This window comes from Dermacentor andersoni, chromosome 5 (assembly GCF_023375885.2).
Source record: "Dermacentor andersoni chromosome 5, qqDerAnde1_hic_scaffold, whole genome shotgun sequence".
Taxonomy (NCBI): Eukaryota; Metazoa; Arthropoda; class Arachnida; order Ixodida; family Ixodidae; genus Dermacentor; species Dermacentor andersoni.
Window position 1 is genome coordinate 202,263,031 of NC_092818.1, and position 27,843 is coordinate 202,290,873.

The 27,843-nt window shown below is 44.7% G+C and overlaps 1 long non-coding RNA gene across 1 annotated transcript in view; it reads right to left on the bottom strand.

Annotated features, from left to right (window-relative positions):
- LOC129385205 (uncharacterized) overlaps positions 1–27,122 on the bottom strand; it is a 28,313-nt gene extending 1,191 nt beyond the window's left edge. Inside the window, exons 1-2 of the long non-coding RNA XR_008612805.2 lie at positions 27,038–27,122; positions 21,815–21,907 (exon numbers count right to left, since the gene is read on the bottom strand). This is a non-coding gene — a long non-coding RNA (uncharacterized lncRNA). The remainder of the gene's footprint in view (positions 1–21,814; positions 21,908–27,037) is intronic.
- Between the last annotated feature and the right edge of the window lie 721 nt (positions 27,123–27,843).

Sequence of the window (27,843 nt, forward strand, 5' to 3'; positions counted from 1 at the left end):
AGTTATATTCAGACCGAAAGACAAGCAAATACCTCCACATCAAGACATTGCACTAAACTCAAGGAGTATTGAAATAGTCGAGACTTCCAAATGTCTGGATGTCATCTTTTAAGCCGACATGTCATGGGACAATCACGTCAAAAACGTTCTAAGCAAAATAAGTAGAATAACTGGTGTAGTAGGCCGTATGAGATACATTCTTTTCACACGTATAAACTCTTGCTGTACAATTCATTTTTCCAATCACATTTAAACTATTGCCAATTAGTATGCGGTAACACAACATCCACCAATCTAGAACATATTCACCTGTTACAAAGAAGTATCTCCGCCACGCATATAACGCTTCCTACACAGCATCGACAATAACCTTATTTAATAATTCTGGTGTGATCCCAGCTCACAATCTCTACAGATATTGTCTGAGTCATGTATATAAACTGGAAATCCATCGAAATATCAGCAACCTGCGTGCTCTAGCCCAACTTCAGAGAAAAGCTGCAAATTGCGTTACAAGACACTTTGAGGACTGCTTAGTACCAACACCGCGTTCAAACTATGGCAAACATTGCCTTAAATACATAATACCAACACTGTTAAATTACTATAATTCGGTCCAATTTCATCTTTTTACGTCATCATTTAAGGAACTGAAACTGATTTATACGGCTTCGATGTAACATCTGTTAGCTTTATGTGTCTGTTTTTGCATTTTTTTCTTGACCTGACGCAAAGTGTCAGTGAGAAACATGCCAGTGAAGTTATGTATACAGCGACATATATGTATGCATATGTATGTGCGCATATGTTATGCTGCCTTCCTGCGGAAACCGGGATTATAGACACGTGAAGCTGTTGACAGATAGCTTTTTTCTACAGTCTCTCCATCTGTAAATGTACAGGATGGCAAATAAACAATGTTAATTTCAGTTTCAGTTGGCTTTCCACCACACCAAGGGCACTCGGCCTTGCATTTTTCGGGAAACATTTTGTTCAGTATGTTAAGATTAGGGAACACGTTCGTTTGTATTTTACGGAGATCGTTGGCTTCCGTACTGTTAAATGACTTGTGAGGTGGACCGAATGTCTGTCGGTCGAGTCTGTGATACATGAGGATGTCTCTGCTAGAAGTGAGGATGTGGGTGTGTCAAAGCGCGATCACCTGCCCCGCTCGGTTGGAAAGTTCTTGAGCTAAGGCGTTGGCTCTCTCGTTGCCCGGAAGGCCGACATGGCCGGGGCACCATATGACTTTGTGGTGATGTTTGAGGTTAGTGTGGAGCAGGTCCCTTATGTTTTTGGGAACAAAGCCTTTCATGAAGAGCTTACAGGCATCCTGTGAGTCTGATAAGATCACGTATCCATTGTCCGCTTCTTTTTGCAGTCTAATGGCTTTGGCAATAGCTGCCGCTTCCGCTTCGGCCGTAGAAGTGCTGACGATTTGATTACTGTGGATGAGGTCCAAGTTGTGATCGACCGCTGTGTAGATGAATCCTGTCTTGTTGGATAATTGTGCTGCATCTAAGTATATGACGGCGGGATTATTCTTGCACATGTTAGTGAGCGACTTGACTCTGGCCTCTGTTCTGTCCAGGTGCCTGATGCGTTGCATGTTCTTCTGAATGGGTGCGATAGATATATGTTTTCTAATGAGGTGAGGTAGCTCCTCTGTGTCCTTGTTAACATATGTTGGATGCTGGGGGTAGCACGCTCTCTTGAGGATCGCCATTCCAGAGCGGGTACCGCTGAGGCGTTCGCGTTGAGATAGCAATACTGCAGCCTTTAGCTCAGCATAGGTGTTGTATACACCTAGAGGCCGGAGTTTGTCCGTGGCGGTATGTTTAGGAAGGCCAAGAGTAGCTTTGTAGGCATTCCTGATAATAACTTCAGCTTTCTTGTCTTCCGTCTTGCTTGTGTTGTGTTACGGAAGGCTACAGGTGATTCTGCTTAGTACCAGTGCGTGGATGAGCCTAAGAGTGTCTCTTCCCTCATGCCTGTCCGATGGCTGGTTACCCTCTTGGTCATTCTGGCAACCTATTTCGTGATTGTGTTTAGCGTGTCTAGAGTGTCTCTGGCGCATCCGTTGCTCTAGATCCAGAAATCCAGAATGCGTGTCAGATCCACTTCCTTGACTGTGTGTCCGTCTACTTGAATATTGATGGAGCCATTGCTTTTGTATCGTTGGTTGTGTATGCGTATCATTTCCGACTTCTCTAGTGCGCATTGGAGCGCACTGCTTTTGGCAAAGGCGGACAGTGCATTTGCTGCTTGTTGAGTGTCCTCTTCGTACCCGAGAGAGCCCTTGTTCACCCAGAGAGTGATATCGTTAGCGTAAAGTGTGTAGCCTAGATCTGCTATTTGGTCCAGGTGTCTGGATAGTCTCTTCTTGGCTATGTTGAGGCAGGAGTGGCGAGATAATGGAGCCTTGAGGTGTACCTTTGTTGGGCATGTCGAACTGGTCCAAACTCTTTTGATGCAGGCCTATAGTCGCCGTTCTTCCATTCAAAAAGGACCTGATGTAGTTATAGATCCTCTCTCCGCATTCTGTCACGTTGAGCTCGTCGAGCACTGCTTCGTGTGACAGATTGTTGAAGGCTCCTTTCAGGTCTGGGGCTAGTATGATGTTTTCGCCTCCTGTGGGAATATTGTTTAGCACTTCTTCCCTGATGAGCAGGAAGACATCCTGTGTGGAGAGGTCTGGCCTGAGCCCGACCATGGTCGCAGGGAAGTAGTGATTGGATTCTAGGTGCATAGATGTTGCATAGATGTTGGCCTTTTCTATCTCGACAATGCGCTTGTATAGCTTCTTGTTTAATCTTTGTGATCTCCGCCGTTTCAGCATGCTCCTTCTGGCCTCCAACATGTGCAGGAGGGGGGTATCTACTACTGGAGTTTCGTTAGTGCGCTTGACCTGTTTAGTTACTACATCGCGCTGGCTGTGGATTGCTTCTGCGAGGTCCTGCCAGTTCTCTCATTCTATCTGGATGTTCTTAAGGAATGCGGCCCAGTCGGTGAGATTCACTTCTCCCGTGACTACTCCCCTTATATGGGGTGTTTCCAATGAGGGACTCAGGATGCGGTGACCGCTTCCGAGGGTCCCGTGACTACTCTCCTTATATGGGGTGTTTCCAGTGAGGGACTCAGGATGCGGTGACCGCTTCCGAGGGTCTCGTCCAGAGTTTGTCAGCTCGCATCGTTCACATTTAGGGTGAAAGTGAGGTCCGGGTTAATGTCGGTGTTGATGCTGTTTCTCGTTCTTGTGGATTGCATAACGTCGTTTTGATGGGTAAGGCCGAGTTCTGCCCTATCGTGATGGCAGGTTATTGCCCTTAGGGCTGTCATACGTGTAGCCCCAGGTACCACAGGGAGCTTTGAAGTCCCCCAACACTACCACGTGGTCTTTGGTCCCGGCCATGTTTTTGACATATTTGAGGAGCCCTCCGAAGGTCTCTTTTTTGTTCTTGGGTGGGCTGTATATGTTGAAGATGTGCGTGTAGTGTTTACTCCTCTTTCAAGGCAGAATTGTGATGATCTGATTATATGTGTCAATGTAGGAAATCGGAGTTTGCGTTGCAGTTACTGATTTGCATACTAACGTGGCTACCATGGAGTTGTAATCTATTAGGGCGTAGTAACCTCTGAGTTCAACTCGATGGACCCCTGTTTCCTGAAGGCAGACGACATCGGGATGTATGGGTACAGTATTAATGTAGTTTAGCAGTTCTGACGATTTCTTGAGAAAAGTTCGATAATTCCACTGCCATATCTCTAGTCTATCTGTTGTGCCTTTAAGGTTTTGAACCATGTTGGCTGTTATCGAGGCCTACCACGCTACTACCCAATTCGGGGTTCTTGAGTAGTGTTGTGCCGGATTCTGCCCCCCTTTTCTGGGCATGTTTAAGGGAGTCTGTTTTTTAATTGTGTCGACACGAGCATTGTGCGTCCTTAACATATCGTCTTTGTGTTGTTTGAACGGCTCAAAAAGCCTGTTTGTCCTGTCATCTATGTTTCTAGTCATATAATCCACGTTTTTCTGGATGTTCATTAGTTGTTGGCCTACCGCGTTCATGATTCTGGTCTCCAGGTCCGCGAGCTTGCATTCTTCGCTACTGCGTTCTTGCGAGTTGGTGAGGGGTGAAGGTAGTCTTTCTAGTGTTCTTGGCCACCTATCCTCTTGGTTTGTTTGTGTTCTAGCGTGTCTATCTTGTCTGATAGCTTTTTAACAAAGTCGGTAAGACTTTTGACCATTTCGGTCAGTTTCTTATTCTCGTCAATGAGCTCCTTTTCTCTATCAGAGGTTATTTGTGGTGTTTTGCTGGGAGCAGTGGTAACACTCGTCCAGCTCACGTTGTTGGGTTCGTGACCTGTCATATTGTCTGTCCGGCTCCGGGATCTGCTCATGTCTCGTCCCCTGGCGCCACTCCTGGATCTCTGCCTGGTGCCTGGGCTCGAGTCCCTAGATCTCGACCTCGATGCTGCCATGGGTGTGCCTTGTGCGGAGGCGCTTCCTGGTCTGGATTTGCCCCTAGGCGCGTTGTTGGAGATGTTTCTTGAGTCAGCTTCTGTACTCAGCCATTTCTTTGGTTTCGGGTTTGGTAGTATTCTTCTTGTCATCCTCGCTTGCCTTAGTCTTTGGGGCAGTCCGTGTAACCGACTAGGTGCTCACCCTTGCAAGTGCTGCACACGGGCTTGCACTGATGATCTGGAAGAGGTTCTTTTGCGTGCACGTGTCACACACTGTCAAATCTGGGTGGGGGCAAACGTCGGTATGGTGTCCGGATTCCTCGCACTTGTTGCAGAATTGTACCGTGCTTCTGAAGGGGTGGCAGAGTCGTTCCCCTCCTCTGTGGTACACTTCGCCTGCTATGCACGGACCATCGAACAAGATGACTGCGGAGGAGCTATTGCCTAACATTCTGGCTCCAACAATGTCCACGTCAACGGACCGGATATATAATTCGTCTAGGGGCGCTTCCGGTTTGGTGTGAGGATCCACTCCCTGAATGACTCATTTAAGAATATTTTCTCCTGGGTGCAGATACGCGTTCACCGCATGTTGCTTGCCCTTGATTGTTAAGTGCTTGATTGATCCGATTGCCAGAGCGTCGTGCTCTTTGGCAGTAGAAACAACACAAATGTTGGAGCATATCTTGGGTCGCACGAGAAAGTTCTTGTAGCTCACCTTGCTCGCCGCTGAAATGGCGTCAGCGATGTGCGTTAGTAATGAGTCCTTGATCGAGAGACCCTGCACAGGTCTCAAAACAATCTTGAAGTACCTTCTCCGTTGTGGAGGAGGTGGTTTTCGTCCCCCCTTACCGTTAGGTTTCTTGGCGGTGGTCGGAAAAGTGCTCTTGGACGATAAGCTTTTACGATGTTGCTTTCCCACGCTTTTCTGTCTCACCAGCTCTCGCTTCTTGAGTGAAATGACCGCTTTCAAGGCGAACCGGCGTTGGAATCGTCTGAAGACGCGGTTTTCTCCGTATCCTCAAAATGGGAATCCATGCTTTCGGTAGAATTGACCCCTAATGTGCTTCATATGGTGCGTTCCACCGCAACACTACCCAGCGTCTCCAATACTTCTCTATGGCGTCCCGCGGCTTCGCACACAGTGGTGCAGGCGCGGTCACTGCTTCGAAACTTCAGAGTCAGAAAAAGGCGCAAAATCCACTCACAGCTTGAAACTTGGTATCATCGTGCAACTTGTGAATAGTTATTTCCCTTCGCTGAATCAGAAATAAACCACGAGATGAATAATCGCAGATAATGAGCCCTGTTTGCGGAGCCCATGCGGCGCGCGTCCGTTCGCTCTGGCCACCAGCAGCGTCTTTCCGTAGACGGTTGGAAAGTCTCGAGACACGCGAGAGACTGCAAAAGCAACGAAGCCAAATAAATGCACTTTCACGTTCCGCTCAATCAGCTCTGCAGCTGCCAGGGCAGCCTTCCGCTGCTGGCATGAGCGTCGTGTGCCCTACACTGTAAAATAATTTACACCCCTAAGGGTTTTTTTGAGTGTCTATAACTAACCCCCTAGCACCCTAGAAAAAGCTGGGTTTTATAGGCAATTACACCCTTATGATGGTTATTCTATATTGCAATAACACCCTATCCCTTGAGGGTGTTTTGAACAACATATTACCCTTCGAACCATGGGGTGTAAGGGTGTGATCAGGAATATATTACCCCTTCACCTATCGGGTGTAATAAGCAATATAATAGCCCTTGCTATAAGGGGGTGTTGAAGTACGGCACGTTGAAACGGGTACACATGCACTTCATTGTATGTTTCGTAAGTCTACAGTCAGGTTAGCACACAAAAATGTTATGTACAGTGTGCATACAATAGGTAATGTGTTTCCAAATGCATGGCATAGCAACCTTGAGAGAAAACACATAATCACGTGTGAGTGTTCTGCGTGAAATGGTCCCATTTACCACAGATACAGGAAGAGTGACTGCATGGAGGGTCATTTATTCTAGCCACCTGTACAATATTTATAGCTTGCACTACGCCTTGTATGTGGTGAAAGTCTTGTGGTCGTTCTACACTGAAGAACAGTCTTATTCAAACCAATGTTCCAGGGCACAGGCGAGACTGGTGATGCGTTTGTGTAGCTCCATTCCAATGTCCTAAGGCGAGCCATCATAGATGAAGCCATTTCTTCATTGATCGCTGTAGCCATCTGCTTGTTTTCTACCTGCAAAATGATTTGTCGCAATATATAGTCAGGAAAGGTACACCAAACATGAGAAGCAGCACTTCCCTGCATCATTTACTTTAATATTTCAAGATCACATGAAGATCAGGATAAAGAAAACAAGCACAGATAGTGCTTACTTCCAAGAAATCGTTATTTCGAAAGAATAAGGCATTTATTCTACCATATCATGAATGTAGGAGAGACAGGCTACACAATTATATGAGGGCGATTCAGAAATTATTGCCTCCAAGCCCACTACTTTGCCAATATTACTGCAAACATTTTGAACTCTTCATCATTGATGCACTTATGTTTATGCTATCGAATGTCGCCTCATCTTCTCGTTCCAGAGTAATCGAGCAATTCATGGCATAGAATGGTGACGTCCAGTTGAAACAGCAGGCTGTAATTGAATTTCTGACTGTGGAAGGTTGTGCGCATATCAACATTCATCGCCATCTGACTGCAGTTTACGGGGATGCCTGTGTTGACGTCAGCACTGTGCAGAGATGGGCAAGGACTGTGAAAGACCAAAATCCTGCCGCATCAATTCTCCAGGATCAGCACCGAAATGGATGGCCCACAATGGCTTCTGATGAGGGTCATGAACATCAGGCAGATAGGTTGACTCAGGGAAATCGCAGGATCAAGCAACACCAGATTGCAACAACACTCGCCGTTTCCATTGGCTCAGTGAACCACATCATTAAAGACCTGCGTTACAAGAAGACTTGCGCTTGTTGGGTGCCACGGCAACTGGCGACTGACATGAAAAAATTGAAGCATAGCCAACAAGTTCAAATCTTCTTGTAACCCAGGAGGTTCTTAATTATGTGGTTCACTGAAGCAATGGAAATGGCGAGTGTTGTTGCAATCTGGTGTTGCGTGATCTTGCGATTGACTCGATTCAACTCGTCTGCCTGATGTTGATGATCCTCATCAGAAACAGTTGTGGGCTGTCCAGTTTGGTGCTGATCCTGGACATTTGATGTGGCTGGATTTTGATGTTTCATAGTCCTTGCCCACCTCCGGACAATGCTGACTTCAACACAGGCACCCCTGTAAACTGCTTTCAGACGGCAATGAATGTTGAAGGGCGTAGAACCTTCCGCAGTGAGAAATTCAATAACAGCCCGCTGTTTCAAATGGACATCACCACTGGATGTCATGCATTGATCGATTACTTTGGAACGCGAAGAGATAGGAAGATGGGGCAAGTGACATTGTATAGCTTAAACATCAGTGCATTAATGATAAAGAGGCAAAATATTTGCAGTACTACAGTTTGCAGTAGCGTGTTTGGAGGCATTACTTCCTTCACCGCCCTCATATTACAGCAATAACGCTGGGCAGTTTGTTTTCGTGTGTGACATCTGACCCAAGACTACCATTTAGAATGTGCACAAATAAAGATGCTCGTGTTGAGCCCAATAAATTGCTTACAAATATATCAATCCTTTCTTACGCAATAAGTTTACATTGAGAAGCCACATCATCTCACTGCAACTTTTCGCTACAAGCAACTTATATTGAAAATAAGGTGCAGCCATATGCTTCGCTATGCATTCCAGGGTAACCATCAAGAGGTACTTTGACATGAATGCCTTGTTCCCAAAACCAATAGTTTAAATGCCAACCATTATATCACAGGAAGTGGTGGCCACAAGGCAAAAACAAATTTGCAAAGTTTACATGCCAAAACAATGACCTTACATTCATCGGTTAATATAACACAAGGCATTGTTGTTTAGCCTGCCTACTCAGGAATATACATTGTTAATAGGAGTAGAAATCAGCATTTTCACAGAAGCTTGCTCCTTTAACAAGAGGCACAAACGATGTTGTTCTTCAGATTTCCCAGGCAAACAATGCAAGCGTCACTATAGTAAGCATCACGAAGCTGACCTTTATTTTTTTCTTCATCTATGACCTACACAGTGGCTGGTAACAACCCCTCTCTGAGAACTATTTGGCATCTCTACTAGAAGCCCTACCTACACCTTTTAACATCATCTTAGACATCTCCACTAAGCAAGCACATAATCCTGCTGGTATTTTTATTACAGAGGTTTTCACTAAAGATCTTCCAAGCAAGAACTCTTTAGCATCTGATCATTTAGATGCTTTGAACTGGAACAACACAGTGAATGCATCATGCTTAACAGAAGTTTAGCTATTTTAATGAAAGCACAGTTAAAGCCTTTCATGTATGAAGTTTGTCACCTGCTTTCACTTAATCTTGCTGGTTATCTGATGGTGAGTTACACTATGATCAAACATTCTAATGGCCAACATCTTTCATCTGTGAAGCGCAGAAAACTTTAGTGCACTTGTCAGTGTTGTTACCGCATTCTTAAATGTGATGATTAAGCTGCTGGCTGTTTAGCACTGTAGTAGCATTGTACAGCGTGATCATTTTTAAGTTTTATGGAATTTTAAAAGATTTCCTGTGGCAGATAGCATAATTCTTGTCCTTGAGCTAGATTATTTGAAGAGGTGGACATCACTAGCATGAGAAATCGAAACACATGTTCGACTAATTAAAAAAATTCACTATTGACTTCGTAACTAATTATTTCACAGCGCATATTGCAATTTACGAATTGTAGCCAGTGAGCTTGGAAGACGTGTGCACTTGAACTTCCAGGATGACACCAGTCTAGGAATATTTCCCTGATAAAGAACACTACACAAGGATGTTCCAGTTACTTTTATGCATCAGTGCATAAATGCACATTTTGTTAAAAAAAGTGGAACAACAGCGTATTTTTACGGCAAGTTTGATGGTGCGTATCTCCAAACTGGCATCACTCTGGAAATCAATTCCAAGTGGATGCATCTTGTAATCTCACTGGCTATGATTCGTAAATTACAATATGTGCCTCATATATGTGGTGGCACTGGAAAACACTCCCAGAGTTCTACTAGGAAACATAAATACCGAAGAAAGTGGATGGGGAAAAGGCGCCTGTAGTAGTTCAATTGGTAAAGCATCGCACGCGTAATGCGAAGACGTGGGTTCGTTCCCCACCTGTGGCAAGTTGTTTTTTCATCCACTTTCATTTTCATTAATTTATTATTTCTTTATTTCATTTATTAATCACAAGTAATTTACCCTAAGTTGTCCTTGGTGTTAGTGTTTGCTGGCTTCTTATGATAAGAATAATAAACATCGGCCCCTCGGTTAAGCCACTTTTTTTTGTTTATATGTGCCACGAAGTAACTAACTGAAAAGCTAATTAATCGATTTTTCATTAATTAGTTGAACATGTGTTTCGATTTTTCATGCAAGATATGTCTGCCTGTGTGAATATTCCTGCTCAAGGACTAGAATTATGCTAGATGCAACAAGTTATATTTAAAAATTCCACGAAACTTAAGATCATCACCCTGTATAAAGACACTGTGAATTTTAAAACAAGCTTCAGTGAACCTTATTGAATCAGCAAATAGCCAGTGCAGTTTAACTAGCCTGATTATCCTGGAAATCTCTTGTAGTTTATAAGCATAGAGCATTTCACTTACACATTTAGGAATGCGAAATTTTCTTGAAATCAGCCCTTTCTTTTTAACAGCTAGCATCCCTGCCAGTTTGGTTAGACATAATGTTGCATGACTTCAACACTACTGCAAAATCAGATTTTCTTTCTGCTCCCAGTGTCTAGTGATGTATCTTTACCAGTGTCTTTAGCAGCTGAGATAACTAATGTTCATCCAGGTAAATATCAGAAAACACTGCGATAACTGCCAAGTAAATGCAATCGTGCGTCTTGTTTACAATACAGCATGTGCTCTACCTCCTGCCAGGTTTGTTCTCCATATCAGGCCAGCATGCAACTTGTACAAGAGGCACCTTTCGCATGCATGAAGATATTTTATGAGGTTATGGTGATGTCAAAACATGACATCAACCATAATGCCTTAAACTATTATATGAAACACATACTTGTACAAAGATAGAAAAGGCACCAATTTTGAATTTATCACATTCGGTTTACAGTACCATAGTAGAAATGGCTCAACTAGTACAGGTACGCAAACGGGCTAGTTGGTATTGGTCGATGACGTTCGACAATGTGAACTCGACAAAGGATGGAGAAAGAGGCGATAGCATTTGTCTCCATTTCTCGCCACTTTCGACGTCCTTTGTACAAGTCCACACTGTTGAACATCATGGGTCAACTAGCACAGCCTGAAAAAAAATGTCATGAAAGAAAACTTAGCTCTCAACCTCGACAATTCTGCCTGTCAGGTATTATGGTTTCTTCAGAACTTATTTCTTTATACAAAGTCAGACATATCAAGTAAAGCTTACTGAAAGAAATGAAGAACAACATCAACACCCCTCAAGGCACATGCATCAAAGGAGTTAGAGCATCATACACATTACCTTTAAGTGCAAAAGTATTCTTTTTCTTAGGCAAACTGCATTTCTAGTTTCTTAAAGCCTATATATTCATTTGTCACAGCTATGGGAAAATCACAAGGTGGAAAAAGATGTGTTGGTGCAATTTCAACTTTTATGTATAACAACAAAAGCTAAAGCACAGGAAGTCTCACTGCTCCTCTGTCTAAATGACAGTTTCATTTGTCATGTCCACTCTCATCCTGATGGCAGCAGAAACAGGAAGAGAGCAGCGTGGTTCAGAAAGCAGACGAAGGAGCTGATATCATAGCTGACATAAAGAGTAAAGAAGGGAGCTGGCCGGGCCATGTAGTGCAGACTTGAGACATCATTAACCAGCGCGAAAAAGACAACGGACGACAGCTAGAAGCACACAGGACAGAGCTCTAGGTCTCAACTGAAATTTTGGCTACACAGAAACATAGGATTCAGGGGATGCGACCTCGACGGATGGAAGCAACATTCATCTTTCCCTTTCCCTGTCTGACAAAGGAAGTATCGGAGCAAATTGATGGATAGGTTCATTTCGAGATACGAACACTCTTTTTGGTGAGAGCCAGGGAAGGGGTGCTTACACACCTATCACCCATCTTTTGATGCAAAGTGCTTCGAATATTTTCATGTTGACATGCCTCTAGAGCCGCATGGGCAGATGAGCGCTTTGAAACTGCTCAGTGCATGAGCACCTACAGCAATGATTGGCCAGATGGCCACCAGCCACTGACAGCTGCCCTATCTTGGTTCCCCGAAGCAGTCTTTTAAACACCGACCTGTTTGGCTCAAGGGAACATAGGGCTGCTTTCAGTGCCATAGTGGCTGATGGCCACCTGGCCAATTATCACCATACGTGCTCGTGCACCGAGCAGTTTCAAAGCAATCGTGCGCTCAGGCAGCTCCAGAAGCAGGTTCATAGGGAAATATACGAACCATTTTGCATCAAGAAAGTGGGGAGCAGGTGTGTGAGCAGCCGTCCCTGGCTCTTACCAAGAGTGTTTGTATGTGAAATTAACCTGTTCATTAATTCGTTCCGATAGCTCCTGTGTTGTTTCCGTCGGTCGACATTCTGTGCATCCCATGTTTCTGTGCAGCAAAAATTTCAGTTGAAGTCTAGAGTTCTGTCTTATGTGCTTCTTGATGTTGTCGTCTTTTTCACGCTAGTTATTGATGTCTCAAGTCTGCAATGAGCACCAACTAGCCCAAGTGCCTTCTTCAACCATGTAATGCATAGGGCAGATAACTGGTGGCACATTCGAGTTACAGAACGGATGCCAAGGGAAGAGAAGGGTAGTCAAGGACGGTAGAGAATTAGACTGTATGATGAAGTCAGGAAATTTGCAGGCTTCACTTCGAATCAGCTAGCTCAAGACAGAGGTAATTGGAGCTCACTGGGAGAGGTTTTCATCCTCCAGTGGAAAAAATATGTAGGCCAATTGTGATGAAAAAGTATACCTGTTGGCTCAGACATCTTCCCTGTCTTTTGAGTAATGTGTAGGCCCAAGACAATCAGCCGGTTCCCATGCAATTTCTTCATGCTGACTAACTGCATGGGCACAAGAAAACGACTCACCATTAATACCACCCGAGATTGACCACTTAATAAAAGAACCTCTCAAAACTGCAAATACAATTAAACATTTACCAGCTTAATACATACATATATACAAGCCAAGAATAGTTACAATAACCATACGCTTTATAGCTAGACATTAGAATAAGGTAGTGAAACGTACAATAGCCGTAGGATGTTCAGTGCAGTTCATTTCAGAAATACTGTCGACCACTGACAGGACGCCTTAGGTAGGGTTCAGTCGTACAACAAGAAAACAAATAGTAGTAGTAATAAGCATGCCTGCGTGAAACCAAGAAACAAGTTCAAGGTCGAGAAAAAAATTGATTAGGCTCGGTGTGCTTATTTATAAAAAATATAAATTCATAAACAAATAGCGCAACCACGCGTTCATCCGCAACGGCACGAGAGCTTCTAGAACAAACGAGTACAACTGAAAACGAAGGATAACCACATAGCCGGGATGGTTGTGGTTCTTTAGTATTAGTTCTAGCGATGAAAGCACACGCATTGCAAGCTACCTGCGTCATTACCTACCACGTGACCTTCGACAAAGAATAAAAAAAACTAAAACAAAAAATAATACAATTGAGTACAAGTACATAAGCGACATTTAATACGGCTGTCACACTGCACACTTTTGACCGCGATCGATCCTGACTGGGATCGAATTTCTGGTCGCATTTTGCTTCCTTGCTGAATCTGCGGACGGGAGCCAATCGCGGTCGAAAATTTCGATCCAGAACAGGCTCAATCGTGATCGAAAGTGGCCGTGTGACACCGGTATAAGTATGCGCCCATCTCTGGTAACAGAATACTAATTAGCCAAACCAAAGTATTATTTACCTGCCTGCGCCGAATACTGACGCGTAGCAGTACTTAATTCTCTACAACTCTATGTGCTGCCACAATTAGTTGAGGACACACGAACAATGAAACATCCGATATATTTTCATTTCTTTTTCACGTTCGGTACCCGTAGGCTCCGCCTGGAGTACACAAACTACACTCGCATCCAACACACCTTGTGCTGTCCTTTAAAGAAATCACGCGAAAATTACTACCGCAACGACGCACCACAAAAATGCGACGCTGAACGTGACTACGTACGTACCCTTTATATGAGCAGTCCATGCGTCTTGCAAAAGGCCCTCGCTGTCACGATGCGCGGTCACGATGAGTATTCTGGGCACCCCATTTCGTTTACGTAGTGGATGGACGATGTTGACGATGGATTCCGCCGAAAAAAGAAGTCCACTTCATCACCGTTCAGGCCGAATGGATGATGTTTCTTGTTGGCCACGAATGACGGCCGTCGTAGGCATAGTAAACACACTGTCACAAAGAAACACCGATGTCGTAGGCCGCTACTGCCTTTCTCACGCATAATCGCGTCGCCTTCAGTCCGGGTGCTCCCTTCTCGTCGATGAGCACAAAAGTACACGAAAACAACGAGGTAGTGCAACCTAAACGTAGCGAAAAACAATCTAATTACTCACAACTTCAAGACTGTCACGGAGAACACGCACATGTGCACCCGGCGGCCCGCCGCGAGACGAAGCAGCGATTGCGGCGACACCCGTCGGTGGAAGTTGTTGCAATTTCGGTTTCGTTTTCAAGGCATAAAACATATGTTCTTTTAAACTACGTGTGTATATTACTTTCGAGGCTATTTATTTTAGGCTACCTGTAAGCAATTATTATTATTATTATTAATATTATTATTATTATTATTATTATTATTATTATTATTATTATTATTATTATTATTATTATTATAAACAAGAGAGGCGGATCCCACGCACTGTGGGAATCGACATAAGCGCAGCTTGCTGGTCTATTTGCGTTCACTGAAGATATTTGGCGATGACGTTGACGGCCTACCACAGTCGTGATGTGATGTTGAATGTTATAATACAGAAAGACGTGTTTGCTCGAGGCGCTGCTGCGCGCCATTTTTCGTAGCTTACGTGAAAGTTAACGCTCTAATTCCCTTACACGAGCGCATCGCATCGGGCATCGGGGCTGAAGCGTTGGTTTGCTGGACAGCCGTTTGTGTGTTGTCGTCTCGACGCTGCGGTGCTTTAGTGCGGCTTTGCATCTCTGCATGCCCTGAGTCAGTGATCCACGTGCACAAAACTGCGCGGTGCTTACTTTTTAGCAATAGCAGAAACGTGCCCTTTCATACCTTGAAGTAAAATTATTACTGTTTGCCCGCAACTGTTGCCATGTTTAGTAGGAGCGTTCCTTTAATTCAGGAGACCCCAAGCGAAGCATGCTTTGTGTTTGTAGGGTGCGAGACTGGGCTAGTTGGTATTCCATGCTGAAGTGACTAGCGCTGGAGTGGACACGGGGCACAAAAGGGCGACCACGGGGACAGCGCCCTTACCTTCTCCGGCGATCATCCCATGTATGCGAGCTGCCACGTGCGAAAAGTGGCTATTATTTACCCAGTTCGCCTGGGTGTTGGCTTTAAACATTCGCTTGTCTCGTCGTTAGTCTTCCAGATGGCATTGTGTCGATGACCAGGGTGTTTCAGTGGGCATTGTGACGGCCAAAGAGGTCCAGAGAGTATTGTGGTGATGCCCACGAAGTTCTCGCTAAAAGGGCTTGCACACGCGTTCCCTGAGTCCCTCTCATGTACATTATGCACGCTCTCAAACCACCCACCGACGCGGCTGGCAAGGCAGGGACAGCAGCAGCAGCAGAATTGGAAATTATAAGGGAGGAGGCATAGAAAGCTTCGCATTAAAATCTGGCAAAACGCCTCTGTGCACACTGTAACCTGTCATCCAGAGCTCTGGTGTTTTGACAGAGTTCAATTTCATTCTACAAAGTATTTCTTTCCCGTATTCAGCATGTGCACCTGTCCTACCCGTCTCGCGAGGGGAGACGGGCGAGTCTCGCGCAGGTCTGCATATGCCAAGACATCTCTTGCAGGTGGGCAGTCGCGTGCACACTTGAAAAATGCCTCGCCACTGTTCCGTGAACAAAGATGGGTCTGCAAATGCCCCACCAATTTCTGGAATCTCATTCTACCTATAATGATTGGCTTAATGTCCTATCCATGCAGGCAATAATACTGTCTCCAATTTGGGAGGGGAAATATTTGAGTAAATAGCGCTGTTAGTCGGTGCGGTAAATACTGTATGCATCGCAAATTGTACGTTGGTTCTCTATACTTTCTCACATTTTCCTCCCTTTCTTTTTGAGCACTCCGTTCTGGCAGCTATTTGTAAGCCAGTAGAACTTTCCTTTCCTATACAAATACAAACTTAATATATTGTTTCTTGTTGTACAGCCAGCTTCGTAAATTGACGCACACGCGAAGCCATGAGCGTTTTGCAAGGCTCTTTCTGTAGAGGCTTCTTGATCAAAGCATTGTGGTGGGTGAGAAGGCTCAAGTTTGCCTACGAAGCTACCTTGTTTTTAAACGTCAGAGAAGCAGAACGAATTGGGGTTGTTGATTCCGCGAAAGAATCTCAGGTGGGGTCAAATCTTCCCGAATCGGCGTATCTTTTGTCTGCGTATGGCTCGTCGCCCCCTTTTCTGCCGGTTTCGTTGTGCTTGAACGAAACCTAGACGACCGCAATGCTTTGGAGCAATTGTGGCGCGTCCAGCTGCATGCTGTCACATGGCCTATTCATTCTGCTGGATTGCTGGCGTCCCAAAAGCTAGAGCTGCATTAGTTCTGCCTTGCTGAAAATGTTTTGAACATTTTTCTTTTTGGTTAAATATTCAATACTGGAAAAAGTACGTGCGCGCTTTTGGATTCCGCGGAATTTGTGCGTGACGACATTTGAGAACTGTGTGCTACCTAGCCCGCTATGACATAATAGTAGGGCTTCAGCAACAGGTTTTTCGCAGAACATATTTAAAATGGCTCATCAAAACAGACAGTGAAACGGTGGGGAACCCTCTTCAGGAGTTTTGTCGGCATTGAAAGTCCGACATGTCTCGCGGGGAAGGGGTTTGTAGTGCCGTGGGACACGCTGTCTCTTTGTACAACTGTATGTTTGTGAATGTAATAAAAATAAACAAAAACACCCTTGCACCCACCCCCAATATTCTTAGTCAGTGCACCCTTTTGGTGGGTAAAAGGGTGTTATGACATCCAGAACTGCCCTGCGCTTCGCAAGAATTCATGATGATGGGATATTTCTAGAATGAAAACACCCTTCAAGGGTGTTATGATTCGCAATTCTCACCATCAAGGGTGTAAATTATTTTACTGTGTAGCGTCCCTGCTGATCAGTCGAGTCCAGTTCATGCCTTGGCCCATAAACATTGGTGCGAGCAGTCTCAGACTCTGGCGGAAAGCTGCAACCGCAGAGGTGCAAAGAATGAGACGTCATGCCTGCTGCACTGCAGCAGTTCAGTTGCATGATGCGTCATAATAACATGTCACCCCTGCGCACCGTTAGAACACCGTCCGAGAACCTCGAGCGAATCGCGTGAAACCAAGACTGGCCCGCGTGCGTGCCCAGGGCGCAGAAGCGCGCTGATGCATGCTGCAGTTCAACGCCGCCAGCACGCAATACTGCTGAAACAGGAGAAATGACGCAAGGCGACAACGCTGACAAGACCCCGTTATTCTGTGAGCAGTAGGCCGACGATCATCGTGTCTTTCGTCAAGGATGCCGCAGTGCAGGAACGAAAGGCCACGGCAAGGTGATATAGGCACTTGGCACAATGCGTTACCTTCTCACTCTTTCCCAGCAGCAACAGCACCATTGAAACGACAGTGCTTCCCTAGCACGTATGCATGTCATGCTTGTGATCGTCTTTGGTTTCGAGGAGACCTTTTCATCCATTCCCGTTCCTCACGTGTCTCTGCTCACTGCCGCATTACGAAACGAAGACGCACCTTGCTTTAAGTTGTGCTCTCAGTGCTGCGGCGTACTGCAAATGGGTACACACCAGTGAAACCAGTGCTGTTTCAAAGTAACTCAGCCATTCCCGCTGCTTTACTTATACCTAACTGGGTAAATGAGCGCTTGAGTTCATGTGGAACGATGCCCATCTAAAATGAGGTTGCACAAGAAATATTCGTGTTCGCGTAGACAGAAGATGAATTGTGCTGTCTTCTTCTTTTAACGCGCAGGCATTCTTCGGCGAGTGCCCCAGCAAAATCTCTCCGTCACATGAAAAGAGTAATGTCTTGTATCTGCGCAAAAATTCGTAATTCGCCAAGGCATCTAATCGTTATAATAGCGCAAATGTAGATGATTGGAAGCTTTATAAGGGACAAGGAAGAATTGAAACCAACATATAAAATTGACCAGGTAGAATACCCGTATGATCAGATTTGTGCCTACCCATAGGGATACATAGGGTTCATTAGAAAATGAATGGGGAAGCCTATAGTAAGTAAATTTGTGGGTGGGCCAACTTGAAATTTAGGGGTCGCCCAACTTCATATTTGGGGATGGGTCAACATAAATTTGGGGGTGGGCCAACTGGATATTTGGAGGCGGGCAAACTTGAAATTTGACGTTGGGCCAAATTAAATTTGGGGTATGTTTACGCATACTTAGACAACTACGGTGTAGTTTCTGCATGCGTGTTTGCCCTGTGTTTAGCGTTCTTTCTCCTTTCTATCATGCCTTCTCCCAAATATTGGCAGAGAGATTTCGTTTTCCCCGGTTCAGAGAGGAGGAGACGAAGGCCAGTAGAGATACCCCCCTCTCACGGCTCCCTCTTTCCCCCTCCCTATATATATACGTGTGTGTGTGGGGGGGGGGGGGGTCTGGGTAATCGAGATTTATATGTTTTAAGAATGATATGCCTTTAGCTCCCGTTGTCGGCGATCTTCAAGAGACCTTGAGCCAAAAGCCAGAGCCGTTATCCGGGCACTCGAACGAGAACATCCGGGCAAAATGCCAGAGCAAAACGAGATCATCCGGGCAACCAGTAAAGACCGCATTATATACGCTAGTTACTTCACAAACAAGTTACTAAAAAATATTGCTTCTTTGTTCTTCCTAATGTTTGTTCACGATATCACTCACGCTGCAAACTTCTAATACGCTGAAGCTTTATTTGTCGTTTCTAATAGCGACGTTCAAAAGGCAGATACAGGGCACTATACACTTGATTGTCATCTTGACTGTGAACAGTTGACTGTGCTCTTTCACGCCAGCGGTCCGTGAGTTCCGCGGTGCGTCCGGCGCGTCGAAAGCGCTGACAGCGTCCGGCACACGGCGGATGGCTGTTTGGCTGAGGCGAGTCTTGCAATGAGGTTCTGTCTGTGACGGGAAACTACTGCGTCCATGTGTACCAGTGCACAGTATGACGTGGTGGGGTGTGGCGTTGCGAACACGCACTACACCCATTTTAATATTGTGGTTACTGTCACATCCAACCAATCTGCTTTACCGGTAGCCGTATCGTGCTTACTTCTACTCTAGATTACGGGAGAACCAGCATTTCCTTTTTTTGTCAGTTTGTAAAACTCTATAGAAAATTTGCTTATGGTACAGAATGGTTTGAAATAGGCTGTAAAATAAACTCGAGGACGCAGAGCAGGTGCGTTTACAAACAACTTTTTACTTGTCACTGCCAGAACATTAACTATGTAGTTGAAGCTAGTTTAGTAGTTAACACTTATAGGGACTTTCGAAAAATAGTCACGATGACAGCCAGTTAGAATACCCATTCAATACCACATAATTCGAGGCAGTATATTTCTCGCAAATGGTGCAAGGTTCGAGATTGCTAGAAAATGAGTATGCTTTCTGTATTAGATTAATTCAATTGCGTATTACAATATGCCGCCAAGGTTGCTCCTTACAAATTGGTGAATTTCAGGTAATTATGTGCTTGTTTATAGAAATGATTCACGCACGTAATGTCAACGTGGAACACGAAACATCTGTAAAAACAGCGCTCGCGCAGCTCATGAGGCGTTAGCGTTGCCTTCGAAAGAGAATAAATAACATTGACGCACGTATAATTCCAGCCCATTTCGCACGTTGTTGACAACTGAAAAACGACCCAGCCTCAGGGATCACTGGAGTCTACAGTGTTTAGGAATAGTCAAAAAATGAAGACGAAAAAACTGCAGACTCGCGTGACCTCCCATCGCCACAGCCTGATTCCCAGCGAATGTCTTTCTTTCAAGCAGTTGTATTAAAAGCTTCATAGTTGCTTGTACAATGACATCGCACTTTAAAACATTCCCTGCATGTTTTTGCACCGCTTCCCGCATATAGCGCTTTCGAGCACTTGCTTAATAGACAGTTGAAGTATTCTTTTAAAACATTAGTTTTGTAGATTTCGCGGCAATAGCGTCACACATAATGTAGATCAAAGTTTAATTTTCTAAGAAAAACTGACAGTTTCGGGAGACGGCATGGAGCTCATTTTAGAACGGCGCTTGTGTCATTGTGCCATTTCGCGCCTGTATTTCTTTGTGCCGTCACCGATCTTAAATATCTATTTCTTTAATTCATTTATTCTGGACGTGGTGACTCAGTAAAATTTTGGAAACTTGGCCAGTTCAGTAATTGGCTCTGTCACAATACAATGTAGTCCACTTTTATTGATAAGTTCGCTAGGTGCTGACGTCAGGGCAAGCCGCCATGGAATCTTCAAGGTGGCGTCAGCATCTGCCTTTTGTTTTCGCATATCTTGTTGCTTATTAAACCTCCTCGGGGGGTAAAAAACTTTTATGGTATTGAAGCACGGTAATTTACTAAACCAGCTCAAATAACTTTTTTATGTGTTTATCTAAGGAATGTTTGCAAACACCGTACTTCACCCCCACTTGCCCCGTTTGCATGCACATGCACTTAAGCTATGTGCACCAATTTTATCAAGTTCGATTGCGGTGGCATATAGTTCTGTCAGGGTGGCGGGGTATGCTCTTGTAATTGAACCACACACTTACAACTCTGCCTACGCTTAACCTTTTCCCTTGATCCAGGAAAGATAAAGAAAGGATGACTCGTTTGTTCTCCGAGGACAGCACGAGACTCCCGCATAACACATGAAAGTAGGGACCAAATGAAGGTTTCATAATTACTTCAAAAGCTTAATAGTAATTCAGAAGCAAGGTTTTGCCACACATTGCTCATAACACATGCTCCAATTTTCACCAAATATTAACACCTTGTGACGTATGGAGTTCTCTCGGGACATTGGGAGACGGTGGATAACGGTCGCGTAACGTTTTCGGGCACTTGATAGAGAAAGTTTATACAGCACGCACCATTAACTACACGCGTGCACTGACTATGCTTGCACCCATAGCCAATGGCCTGTCCAAACACAAGGATCAACAAAGAAGTGGTAAGTTTGCAAACAGCGGGATGAAGGGTGGGTTTAAAACAGTCGCAATAATGTGTAATTATATATTGCAAAGAACGAAAGCCGCCTTCAGTCCACTCTGTGAAAGTGGACATACAGTGGAGCCGAAGTTACAGTAGGACCACCAGCGGCCGTACGGCCAGCGCGCAAGCCGGTGTTCGCGAAGTGCAGCTCATTCTTCGAGGCCCTCCGCCTATAGCGCAAGTGCATTACTGAACTAACTGAATGTTTAAATGTAAATTGCGCCATAAAATACGTAAAGTACGACTTAGACACAAGCTGGAGACATGATAGCTTGGTATTGTTATTCCAATATACCAGAAAATATAGATCTCTTAGGCGAGAACTGAAAGACAAAGCACTTGTCCAGCTGTCGTTTGAAGCCTGTCAGAGTGGCTGCAGCCGCTAGGTGACGGTACCGTTAGCACAGCACACATCCTCATTCTTGTAGGCCCTCCGCCTAGCTCAAGTGCGCTATTGAACTAAGTGTATCTCTCAAAGTAAAATGCCGCAGAAAATTTGTATAGTACAACTTACACACAACCTGCAGACATGATAGTATCGTATTGTATACTAGAAAACATAACTCAGTTACGCGGAAACTCAAACGCAATACCTTCCAGCTGCCGTTTGTTTTTGTCTGAGCACGCCACGAAAAATTCCGTCCAACCGGAGGCTAACAGTTTCGCCGTAAAATTAGGTTTGAATCTTTAGGGCACCGCAGACGATCTATCCTCGCCCTTTTGAAGAGCGTGTCGGCATAGATGTAAATAAACGCGGTCACGCATCCAGCCACGGCGCTCATCACGATGGCCAACAAGCGGGAAATGAGCTCACCGACGCGCCGCCTCTTCGGCCACAGCGGTTGTTTGAGCGAGCAGGAAGGGAAGCGAAGAAGCCAAGTCCGGAAGGAGCGCATCCCCGCGGTTTCTGCAGCGAACAAAAATGCCACACGAAAGGTCACTCTGTCCTGACCACTTCCGCGTGCATCAGTGGACCGCAACAACAGCAACAGTGGCGGCCTGTGTGCTCGTGCAGCAGACGCGTCGCAGTCGTGGACCGTTCCAAAATGCAAAGCCACGAAGATCCGTGCGTTGAATCTGGACACGAAAATGTCAGAGCGCTTCTGGGGACCCCCTGCGTACGCGTCCCCACCATCAACCCGCGTGTTCGTTTTGTCGTAGGCTTCACGACTCGCGCCATCGACAGACTCGCGAGGAAAACAGCGACGACAGTGGGGCGTGCACTACCTCGTTGTTCATGAAGGCACGGTTCGGGAGGCTTTATTTTTCGATGTACAGATGAGGAAAAAACAAGGACAAAGTGATTTCTCAACCAAACTAGGCCATCGATCGAGCGCCATAAAAACTGCGAAAGTGAGGAATATGTCTGCCAATGTGTGGCATTGAAACGTGCATTACGCTTGGAAGAGGAGTACATATTCTGAGCATAGTCAAGACAACAAGATAATGTTTCTTTTTTATCTGATGAGATTAATAATAATGAGTTTCTGAGTGAACAGGGCTCGAGAACGCAGCGTAAACAACAAGATAACTCGTCCAGATCATGTCCAAGTTATCTCGATAGTTATCAAACGGCTAGGCCGTTCGACCACACGCGTGTATGAAGACTCCCTATCGAGAAACCGCCAAAAGCTCCACCTGACGGAGACACACAGACGTCACTGAAGCACGCAGTGAAGTTTAGCCACGAGAATCTCAGGCATGTATAAAATGGATTAACGAGTTGTCACGAAACTCGCCCATAGAATTGAACACACGCATTCGGGCGTTGATGCATCAGCAAAGGGAGCACATATGTTGCCGCATGCTGCACGAAGCAACACTAATCTAAGCCAACGGCAAGAGGCCTGTGAAAAGTTGTGGACGCGAATGAGCTCAAAACACGAGCTCCTGCAAGGAAGGCAGCGCCGAAAGAAAGCATTATGTTATTCGTGCGAAAGCATTATGTGTCCTATGTGTCCCATGAGACAGAAAAACCGGCGTTGTCCGCAATGAGTGGTAACAAAAGTTATCAGTGACAACATCAGCGTCTTCTATGACGTCTTGTATGAGGAATGCAAAATTAAAGTTAGAACAAGTTAGAGTAAGCTGACTTAAGGTGGAGTAAAATGAATTGAGGTGAATGAAAGCTGATTAAGGTAGACTAAAGTTGATTGAAATGGACTAAGGTTGGTACAAGTTTGAGCAAGATAAATTAAAGTGAACTAAAAGGAATTAAAGTTGGTACAAATTAGAGCAAGGGCGATTAAGGTAGAGTTGTGAAAGACACGTGACGATGCATGACGTCACGTATTATGGACGCAACCAATTAATTAGACAAGTCATATTCATGCGTTCGATGTTTATGCCTTTTAATAATAATAATAATAACTTCTTTATTTCCATCAGTGACGGAGGAGACTGCGGGTAAAAGTCGCTTTAGAGGCAAGCGACTTGACTAGAGCCCGCAGCCTCCTTTACAAGGCAAACAGCGACTGAACAGGAGACATATATATACATAGCAATTGACTATATGTGAAATATTCACAAAAATAAACGCAAGAACACAACTTATCTGAAAAACGCTCTTCAATTATTTAAGAAAGATTGAGTGACAAAATGTTCACGTAAAGCTCGTACACCAGTTATATAAATGTCAAGACCTGATTTCAGAAACAAATTTAAAAGTGTTGGTAGTGTGTATGATATCTTTTGTGTAGAATAATTGGCACGCGGAGTGACCACCTTCCACTGTTCCGTACACCTTGTGATGTAAGAATGTGTGTTCCTGGTGAGATTAGATAACTCATGAAGAAACTTTAAGTTCTCTTTTACCTCCCGTTTGAAAGCTTGACCTTACTTGTAATTATAAAGGTTAAAAACGGGTATTATATTTGCTATCTGAAATAAGTCTGATGTGTGGGCATTGTAAGGCAGGTTAAAGAGTACTCGCAAATTTTTTTTCTGAAGTATATGTAGCTTTTCTAGATTCGTATGTGATGTGGTACCCCACACGAGCAGACAATAATAATGTGCAGAAAAAAATAGGGTGTTATAAATGAGAACCTTTATTGTGTAAGGTAAAAGAGGTCTCAGCCGCATCATCATGCCAACTACACGAGATAATTTGCCTAATACCGATCCCATGTGCATGTCCCAAAGCATATTTTGTGTGAAAATAACGCCAAGTATTTTAAAACTATCTACAATTTCTATGTTTACATCGTCATAAACAAGGTTGATGGAACTGATTATTTGCTTAGCTTTGGGCCTAAAGATTATTGCTTTTGTTTTGTTTATATTGATTTGTAGACAGTTTTGTTTTGACCATACATGAAGAATTAACGCGTTCATGCGGCTGCGTACGTCAGTGTGCGTTTCTATTGTTTCAATGACAAAACAGTGAAAACGGCGAGCAGCATGCGTTTTACAACAGACTAGTCGTTCTTCCCTCGATGCCGAGAACCAACTCTGAAGAATACCGTCGAGATAACCTCCGAATTTAGCTGCGGAGGTGACACGAAGGGTAGCGATAGGCTACAACGCCACTTACTTCCCTCTGAGGGGGAAACTTGTAAAGGCCGTATGACACCGTGTCGGGTGATGACATCTATACACATAGTTTCCGTGAAACTATATTCTGCGGGAAATCAAAAGAAGAACCGCTTCTGTGTTGAAGCGTTAGCGCCCCAAGGAAGCAGACCACGTGTCAAATTTCAGGACGCCAACGGTGTGACTGTTCATAATTTCTTGAAGCGACTGCGCAAATACATAACTTTGACTTTTGCATGCGTCATGGAACGATGAAATCCATCTTCAACAGGAAATAACTTGCTTAGATTCGCGCTTGGCGCCAATTTTGAGTGACGTCTACTTAGCGCGATAAGACAGATCTCTGTCTGAACGTTTTTATTAGTCTGAAGCGGTGAAAATGGAGTTTCGTTATGTTGACGACTTTTTACTCATAATTTGTAACAACTCTGTGTCTCTCAACATTGATCTATTAATTAAATGTAGTAGAACCATTAGAACATTGACTAAAGCCTCTACCTTACACGCATGAAGTTCCTGATAAAAACTTAAGGTTTTGGACATAGAATTAACATTTTTTAATAAGCACCTGTGCTGGATGTATAAACGGAAAACAGTACTACTTGTCTGCGTCACTGTCCACCCATTGCCTCTATTTTCCTTGGTGCACCCAGTCAGTCGATGTTTTTTTTTTTCTTCCGCAATGACACCGTGAGAAAAAGAAAGCGAGAAGTATAACCAAAATTCAGCAATTTCTCATTTCGACCCCTGAAACTCTGATCATGTCGGTGATGATAGTCCTATTTGAGAGCTGTACTCAAACAAGATTCTGAAACTCCTCGCTTTAACAACTATAAATGCCGAGATGTATAACATGGAACAGTTTTAACTGATCTAAGCAGGTAGTAGCAGCAAAGATGGTCTAACCTTAAAGCTAGTCTCAAATTGATAAACTTCACTCCATCTTCTTTTGGCATGTCAAAAGTAAACTTAAAGACCATGCTAATATTTTTTTTAAAGGACATTGAGTGAATTCGCCAAATCCCACCAGGGTGTGGGAATCCTGAGAAAGCTATGAAATTATCAATCTAAACACATGCGTGAGCAGTGCTGCAAGTTTGGTTTCCACTTTCGTGTGAAATCTTCCCCAACATATTTGCTCAAAATTGTCGCCATTGAACCAATCCCGAGCGCTGAACGTGCAAATTGTCATCTGATCATAAGAGAGCGGGCTTGAGGTGTGGAAACGCAGTGCCGTAAAGTAATTAGTTCAAAGCATGAAGAACCACTCCCGGTTCCTATCCGAGAATACGTTTAGCATGCTAATTATTTGTGGCCCTTTGTTGCACTATGTGTAGGCAGGCGTAAGCAGATGATGGTAAGTCAGCTGTCCGAATGCAAAAATGTTTGTGTACTTAGATTTAGGTTCATGTTAAAGAACCTCAGGCAGTCAAAATTAAACCATAGTCTCTCACTTCGACGTGCCTCAAGTTCTGAGCATGGTTTTGACTCGTGAAAGTTCAGAATTGAACTTATTGACTTTTATTAGTTTCATAGACGCGATACCCGATGTACATGGGTGCGATACCAAACCCCGACAAAGTGCGCTTGTGACATTGCGCATCAAGGAAAAAAAAATATGGGATTTTGCGTGCCAAAACCACTTTCTGATTATGAGTCACGCCGTAGGGGAGGACTCCGGAAATTTCGACCACCTGGGGTTCTTTAACGTGCGCCTAAATCTAAGTACACGGGTGTGTTCGCCTCCATAGAAATGCGGCCGCCACGGCCGGCATACGATGCCGCGACCTCATGCTCAGCAGCCGAACACCATAGCCACAGAGCAACCGCGGCGGGTCCGCGCATCAAGCAATGGGTGTAGCAGTGTTATGCACAGTCGCTTGAATAAAAGTGCCAGAAACTTGCTCGGCAACGGGAATAACATATTAGAATGCAGTCATGTCAAATACGTATATGACACGAAAAAGTCGCAAATAGTCAACTTGACAAGGAAACTGCGCTGCACCAGTGCGTTCAGGCGAGTTCTGTCTGCTGCAAATAAAGGCGTCTGCTCATCGTCAGTGAGCAGAAATAAAAAAAGAAATAGACACAGCTTTACATTATCGAGTGCTAACCTACACTACAAAAATGGAACAATATGGGGAATTTCATAACTATACTTGACGGAACATTAATGTCGGGGCAGTCATATTCTCCTACCAGGACAGCTGCCACGTTTTCAACGCCTGTCACTCATATATACACACGTGTTTGTATCTAAGGCCATATGGCATTCATCTAATAATATCATAGAAAATATGCAAGCATGCGAATGCTCTCAGAAATTTCTTGCCAGGAATTCCACAGTCCCTGCGTTAACGGGCATTTATTATTTAGGCAAGCATGAAAAGGCGTACCTAAGCAACACTGCGGTGTCCGTGTTCCGTCAGTACTTGTCTGAGAAAACCCTCGGACTGCGAGCCGAGCTCTCATGGCTACTGCTGCAAAACGGTTTGGTCACACTCACCTCGAGCGTGTCCGATTGGTACAGGGGGACAACTTGTCGCAGCAAGCACCCACATGATAAATGCAAGGCGCTACGAAAAGTGTGCGCCGGCTACATAACGCGTCGAACAAGCGTCGAGCGGTGCGATAATCAGCGAACGAGGCGCGTCTTGACTGCGGCGCCGCCTCTCTTTTGAGCGACAGGCCGGTGTCGATGTCGGCGAAGCTACCCGACTGCGGCGCGTATCTACCGTGGTATCTACCGACGCTGCTCCAGGCACGCGCGAGTTTACGGGGCCATAAATCTTTTCTTGATTTTAACGCGACAGCGTTAAGGAGCTCGTGTCGCAGAAAAGCCGGTGTCGTCGGTGTCGGCGTCAGCGGCGTTGGCCGTGAGCGATAAATCCCAGCAGGCACTTCATGAATAAAAAACAACTGGCAAGATGGGCTGGGTGGGAATCGAACCAGGGTCTCCGGAGTGTGAGACGGAGACGTTACCACTGAGCCACGAGTTTTTTTTTTCTTTATTGCCTGTTTGCAGCACAAACCAAGAACACATTCAAATGCTAAAACATGTCAACCACACTTTGGCTAACATTATATATTAAAATCGCTTCAGCTTGATCAGTTCATCAAGAATAGCCACCCACTCGGGAGGCTCACTCTGGGCACGATATATTTCCCGAATATACGCGACACTTTCGATGAAGTTTATTCTCGCCGGACGGGTATCGACATCCGAGTTTCGCACTGCCATTCTCGTTTTCCACAGACTGTGGAGGCCAAGGAGCATAAACATATCGTACGGAACTCCTCCTTCGTTATCGG